This window comes from Mastomys coucha, unplaced genomic scaffold (genome assembly GCF_008632895.1).
Source record: "Mastomys coucha isolate ucsf_1 unplaced genomic scaffold, UCSF_Mcou_1 pScaffold20, whole genome shotgun sequence".
Lineage (NCBI taxonomy): Eukaryota > Metazoa > Chordata > Mammalia > Rodentia > Muridae > Mastomys > Mastomys coucha.
The window spans coordinates 38,712,612-38,719,043 of NW_022196903.1; the positions used below are offsets into that span (position 1 = coordinate 38,712,612).

The following is a 6,432-nucleotide window of genomic DNA, read 5'->3' on the forward strand; positions in this document are numbered from 1 at the left end:
ACCCCCAGTGGCACACATTCTCCAACAATGCTATACCTCTTAATCTTTGCCAAAAAGTTCCACCATCTAGGGACAAACGTATTCAAATACATGAATCTGTGGAGGTGATCTTTCATCCATACCACCACAAATCTGAAAGAACTCTCCAGATGATTCCTTCAGCTGTGATCACTGGACTTGAGCCTCCTGTTTGTGCCATGGATGGCAGAAAGCAACTGTGTGATCTCCTGAGCAACAAGAGGGGTGGTCCTAAAACCATGGGACAATATTTTCCTCAGGAACCACTATAGAGTTGGGCTCTTCACAATGGCAGCTAATGCAATCCATTGTTATGGACCTTGAACCTTTCTTGTTGTCAGTGGAGCAGTATGGGGGATTCATGTCTTCAAGTCCAGTAGTGAGGCAAGCTAACACTAGCCAAGGAAGAAAGTGGAGTAATGTGCACTATATCATCAGGCAGAGCCACGAACAGCCACTTTGAGAGGTAGCAGAAGTGGTGCATTCTGGGAAGATGGGTTGCCAAAAGGAGGCAGCAGTAGAGGATAGCCTTCAGATATCAGAAGACAAATGCACTTCTCTTAGTGCCTGTAAGCAGCATTGTTCTGCAGTAGATTGAGTACCCTGTCTTTTGAAGTGCAGGATAGATTGTGCATTTGGATGCTGGAGTCACAGTTTTATTGGTGGTTCTAGTTGGATTGTGAGCCTTCAGTAGTAGAATATCTCAGGTCTATGGATAGAAATGTACCTGTAGTTCTCTTCCTTAAGTTATATGACCTATAGATTTGTTACAATTGTATTTCCTTTGAATCTTCCTTTTAGTCTCTCTCCTCCTAACAAATTTCCTCCGGCCAGGGATCCAGTTGTTGCTGCCCTCTCTCCACAGTTATTCTGTGACTGTCTCCAGGAGTCCTTATTCATCTCCTGCTGAATTTCAGAAGAAGGAAATACTGAGTACCTCCACCTGGATACCTTGAATTCTTTTATGTTCATTTTTCTACTGGATATAATAGATACTTAATCCAAATTAAGATGATTTTTTTCTGGTTTTCTTTACTAACAAGGATCACATAAGATTTGACTTGCCTATTTTAATACGTTAAGAAGAGCTAGCATTTTTTCCCTAAAGTATTAAGTTTTAATTCTAAAGCATTCTTAAAAAAACCTCAAGGCAAAGGTGGGAGATATTTTGAATATCAGAACAACTATCTTGCAATCATATTTCACAATATTCTGTAGAAGACTCTAGACTTTTGCCTAGTAATACACCTTGTCTGAAACAAATGAGAGATGGCTAACTGGAGAGCACCAGCTTTTCTGTCTTCTCTTTCCCTTGTCTGCTGTGTTACTCTCTTTCATTTGGAATTTCTTTATGTTCATAGGCTTGTTGACATTCTCTCTGTGTCTGTGTCTCTGTTTGACTGTTACCCCCCCACCTCCCCACCACCCACTCCAAGACAAAGTATGTAGACAAAGTATGTTACTATGTACCTTGACTGGCCTGGAACTCCCTTTGTAAATTATGATCCCTTGAGGTCATAGAGATCCATCTGCCTCTGCCTCCCAAGTTCTAGAACTAATGGTATATGATGCCATGCCTGGTTCACAGGAACTGGTTTTTGTTGTTGTTTGTTTTGTTTTTTAGATTTATTTATTATACCGTGTTCTGCCTGCATTTATGCCTTTATACCAGAAGAGGGCACTAGATCTCATCATAGATGGTTAGGAGCCACCATGTGGTTGCTGGGAATTGAACCAGCACCTTTGGAAGAGCAACCAGTGCTCTTAATCTCTGAGCCATCTCTCCAGCCCTGGGATTGTTTTTACAAGAAAATACTTCTTAAGTTCCTATTAGGCATTTGAGTAAATATTTTCAAGTAAGAAGTATACCACATTTACAACAACTGATGCTATTGTTCTGGCTAATTAGCTTAATAATAATAATAATGATGATGATGATGATAATAATAGTAATAATAATAATAATAATGCCAGTCCTCAAAAGAGCAGCAGGAGATAGTGTCTATCTATTCAAATCAACAAATCTGGGAATCGGGCTGCCTTGTCCCAGCACACATACTGTTCTTTCTCTTTCTAGAATAGGAGTTCCAAGGATAAACAAGGTCAAGCCTTGAAATATAGCACTAAAAGAAATGTGAAGTCATAATTACTTAGGTATTCAGAATATCACATACCCTTTCTACTTCAACTGCTTTAGTGTGGAATCTTATTATACCAAGGTGGTACAATTTTGCTGTAGAAGAAATTTCTCTAACTATATCCCTCTTTTCAGCTTCTTATATTCAGCACCAATGAACCTTTTCTGCTATAATTGACTAAGTCTGATTTCTTTCTCATTTTAAACTGAAAGTTATTTTTGAAAGGGATGTGTTGATATTTTAGACACTTTAAGTATAATTCTTTTCTCATATAACATGAAGATTTTAGGATCACTATCCAGACTGTAGGACACCTATTTCCTTACATCTGAAACCTTTCATGTATTATGGTCTGAGTGGTGAGATTTCTCTTGTGAATGAATGGAGGATATATTGATCTAGATCATTGATTAAATTTAAAGAAAAGTCTGTTCTAAACTGTAAGATGGGGAAACCGAGTGGGGTTAATTGCAATGGTAGGTGAGGGGAAAATAGGTAGAAATATGAGAGGAAAGCAAAGAACAAAGAATTGGGAAAGAGACTGGTTAGTTTACAAGTTAGACAAGACAAACAGTGAGGAGGCAAAAAGAGCTGAAGCATGGAGAGAGAGAACAGAAAGAGGAAGGAACAGAAACAGAAGTAAGGTGAGAGAGAAGCAGGGCAAAAGTAGAAGGGAGGGACTGGCTAGATAATCCAGGAGATGCAGGGCTGCTTTCATTTGTACTGATTCTCAAATGCAAAGGATCGTGTTTGATAAAAGGACTCACAAAATAGCAACAACATCATACAGGAATTTGTCATTTGAGTTGCTGTTGCCAAAATGTGATACTTTTCCAAGTATAAAATGGTTAATGTTTGCTCTTTATTGTATGATCTATGCATGAACTATGCAGCCCACTACACCTCCTAGAATGTAAGTGTTATCACATATGGCTTCTTTTCCTTTTAATTAGAAAAACCTTAAGACACATCCCTTGGTGAGCATGTATGTATATACATGTGTATGTATATGGTGTGTGTGTGTGTGTGTGTGTGTCTGTGTGTGTGTGTGTGTGTGAAGTCCAATGCATATAATGTTAAGGGTGTCCTTGTATCTTCTCATTTTTTTTTTTGTGAGAATTCTTGTACCTGTCAAAAGCTCTGTGATTTTAAGTGGACCCTGAGGAAAAATTTCCCTCTTCCCACCATGCTTGTTACCACTGCACATGCTCCTTTGTGTGTCACTGTGAGATGGGAGTGAACTGGTCCCTACGCCCTTGCTTGTTCTGTCACTGCTTTGTGTCATTGCCAAGTTTTGAATGTTGGAAAGCTCTCATCAGGATTGCAGATCAACTATTGTTGTCCCCTAAACACAGTCTGGGGCCACCAGGCTTCCACATAGCAATTCATCCATGCCACCTTGCTGATATCCTGCTAGCACAGAAGCAGTGCATTCTGCCAGCTTGGCTCTCCATCCTCAAAGCTCCTCTACCAACTCTCCTTCACGACTCCAGGAATCAATTCAAGGACAGCTTGCCTTTTTAGTTTTATTTTCCTTTTTTTTTTTCAATAAAACAAAACAATCTTCAGGATTTTATCACACATTTCTGTTCCCAAAAACTCAATAGTTGATCTTCAGGGAATTGGTCTCTTAATAAGGTAAGCTTGGGGCCAGCAAGATGCCTCAGCAGGTAAAGGCTTGTTGCCAAATCTGATGACCTGAGTTCAATCTTTAGGACCCATGTGGCTTAAAGAGAGAGACTCTCACAGGTTGTTTCCTAACATCATCTACCCGTACACTGTGACACAGCATGTACTCCATCAAACTAAATTAGTAAATGTAATTTATATGCTTCTTTTTCATTCTTTCTTTCCTGTCCTTTCTTTCTCTTCCTCCCTCCCTTCCTTCTTTCCTTCCCTTCTTCCTTCCTTTGTTTCTTTCCTTCCTCCTTTTTTCTTTCTTCTGTCCTTCCTTTCCTTCCTTCCTTCTTTCTTTTAAAGAAATTGGGTTTCAGATCACAGAATGATCTGAGAGTCCACAGTCAAGCCAGGTTGGATCAATTGCTAATTTGAAAACATAGTCTTCCAAGATGCAGTAGTTAAGCACTATGTAAATCTAGACATGTAAATTGGAGAGCTGACTCAGTTTGGGCACAGACTTATTGAAGAGGAAGTCTGTTTCTTCTTTGTGACAAACTAAGAAAGTGTTTTGGCGTACTGTCAGTTTATAAAGAGAGTAAAACTATGACTTTTTCATTAAAATATGTGATTACAAATGCTTACAAAGAAAAATAATAAATGATGTGACATGACCATCTAAAATAGCAAATGGTACATTGAGACATCAAAAGAGGAGCAGGATGAGAAAGGAAGGCAGAGCAACAGAAGTAAGGAGAGAAGGAGACAGAAAAGCAAGAAAGGCAGACGGATAGTGTACTGGCTGGTTTTGTGTGTCAACTTGACCCAGGCTGGAGTTATCACAGAGAAGGGAGTTTCAGTTGAGGAAGTGCCTCCATGAGGTCCAGCTGTGGGGCATTTTCTCAATTAGTGATCAAGGGGGCAGGGCCCCTTGTGGGTGGTGCCATCCCTGGGCTGGAAGTCTTGGGTTCTATAAGAGAGCAGACTAAGCAAGCCAGGGGAAGCAAGCCAGTAAAGAACATCTCTCCATGGCCTCTGCATCAGCTCCTGCTTCCTGACCTGCTTGAGTTCCAGTCCTGACTTCCCTTGTGATAACAGCAATGTGGAATAAGCCAAATAAACCCTTTCCTCCCCAACTTGCTTCTTGGTCATGATATTTGTGCAGGAACAGAAACCCTGACTAAGACAGATAGTGTGCAAAGAAAACAGATGTAATGGACCAAGGGTCCATGGAAATACATGTCGACATCTGAGGTCACCTGAGCAGCTAACATGCATGTCCACCAGAGTTAGTAAAATTATTTTGGCTTAATGTAAGAAAAAGATACATTTTTGGTATGTTTCAGATTTTCAGAAGTATTATTTGAGGGATAATTATTAGTATGTTTGATAGGAAGGTACAAATGGGGGAAATCTTAATGTATTACTACAAATTCAAATTCAGTATCTGACTGTCATCATACTGTCTGAAAAAGATTTTCTGTCAACTTTTCTCCTCTCCTTTTCTTATACCCATGATTTCTGTGAATTTCTGACTGAGGATACATCCTTTGTGCCCTAACAGGTGTTGTCCTACATTTATTAGTGATTATCTGATTTATGACTTGTTCACTTTATGTCAAACTCTATGATACAAAGGTCTTATTCGCTTTGAGTAGCAATGTAGTTTCAACACCCTTAAAAAAATTTTATTAGATTTTTTTTATTTACATGTCATACTATATTTCCTTTCCCAGTTTCTCCTCCAAAAAAACCCAAAAACCCAAAAAACAAGAAACAACAAGAACCCCTCTCCCCCTGCTCAACACCCCACCATCTCCTGTTTACTGGCCCTGGCATTCCTCTACACTGGAGCATAGAACCTTCACAGGGCCAAGGGCCTCTCCTCCCATTGATAATTGACTTGGCCATCCTCTACTATACATATACTGCTGGAGAAATTAGTCATACCATGTGTACTCTTTGGTTGAAGGTTTAGTCCCTGGGAGCTCTGAGAGTACTAGTTAGTTTATATTGTTGTTCATCCTAAGGAGCTGCAAACCCCTCAGCTCCATGGGTTCTTTCTCTAGCTCATTCATTGGGAACCCTGTACTCAGTTCAATGGATGGCTGTGAGCCTCTACTTATGTATTAGTGAGGTACTGTCACAGCCTCTCAGGAGACAGCTATATCAGGTTGGATTGTCCTTTCAGTCTGTGCTCCATAGTTAGCCTCTGCAACTCCTTTCATGTATATTTTGTTCCCACTTTTAAGAAGGAATGAAGTGTCCATATTTTTGTCTTCCTTCTTCTTGAGTTTCTTGTGGTTTGTGGATTGTATTTCGTGTATTCCAATCTTCTGGCCTAATATCCACTTATCAGAGAGTGCATAACATGTGTATCCTTTTGTGATTGAGTTACCTCACTCAGGATGATATTCTCCAGATACATCCATTTCCCTAAGAATTTCATAAATTTCCAAGTATTTTATTGAGTATTTTTACATCCATATTCATTAAGGCAATTGGTCTGAAGTTTTCTTTCTTTGTTAGGTCTTTGTGTGGTTTAGTTATAAGAGTAATTGTGGTTTCATAGAATGAATTGGGTAGAGTAACTTCTGTTTCTATTTTGTGGAATAATTTGAGGAGTATTGGTATTAGGTCTTCTTTGAAGGTCTGATAA

At 39.4% G+C, this 6,432-nt stretch overlaps 1 long non-coding RNA gene across 1 annotated transcript; it reads right to left on the minus strand.

Moving 5' to 3' along the window:
* Positions 1 to 658: 658 nt before the first annotated feature.
* LOC116098827 lies at positions 659 to 1,539 on the minus strand. The gene is made up of 2 exons (XR_004121958.1): positions 1,489 to 1,539; positions 659 to 924 (listed from the first exon to the last, which is right to left on the minus strand). It is a non-coding gene; the product is annotated as an uncharacterized LOC116098827 (long non-coding RNA).
* Positions 1,540 to 6,432: the final 4,893 nt, after the last annotated feature.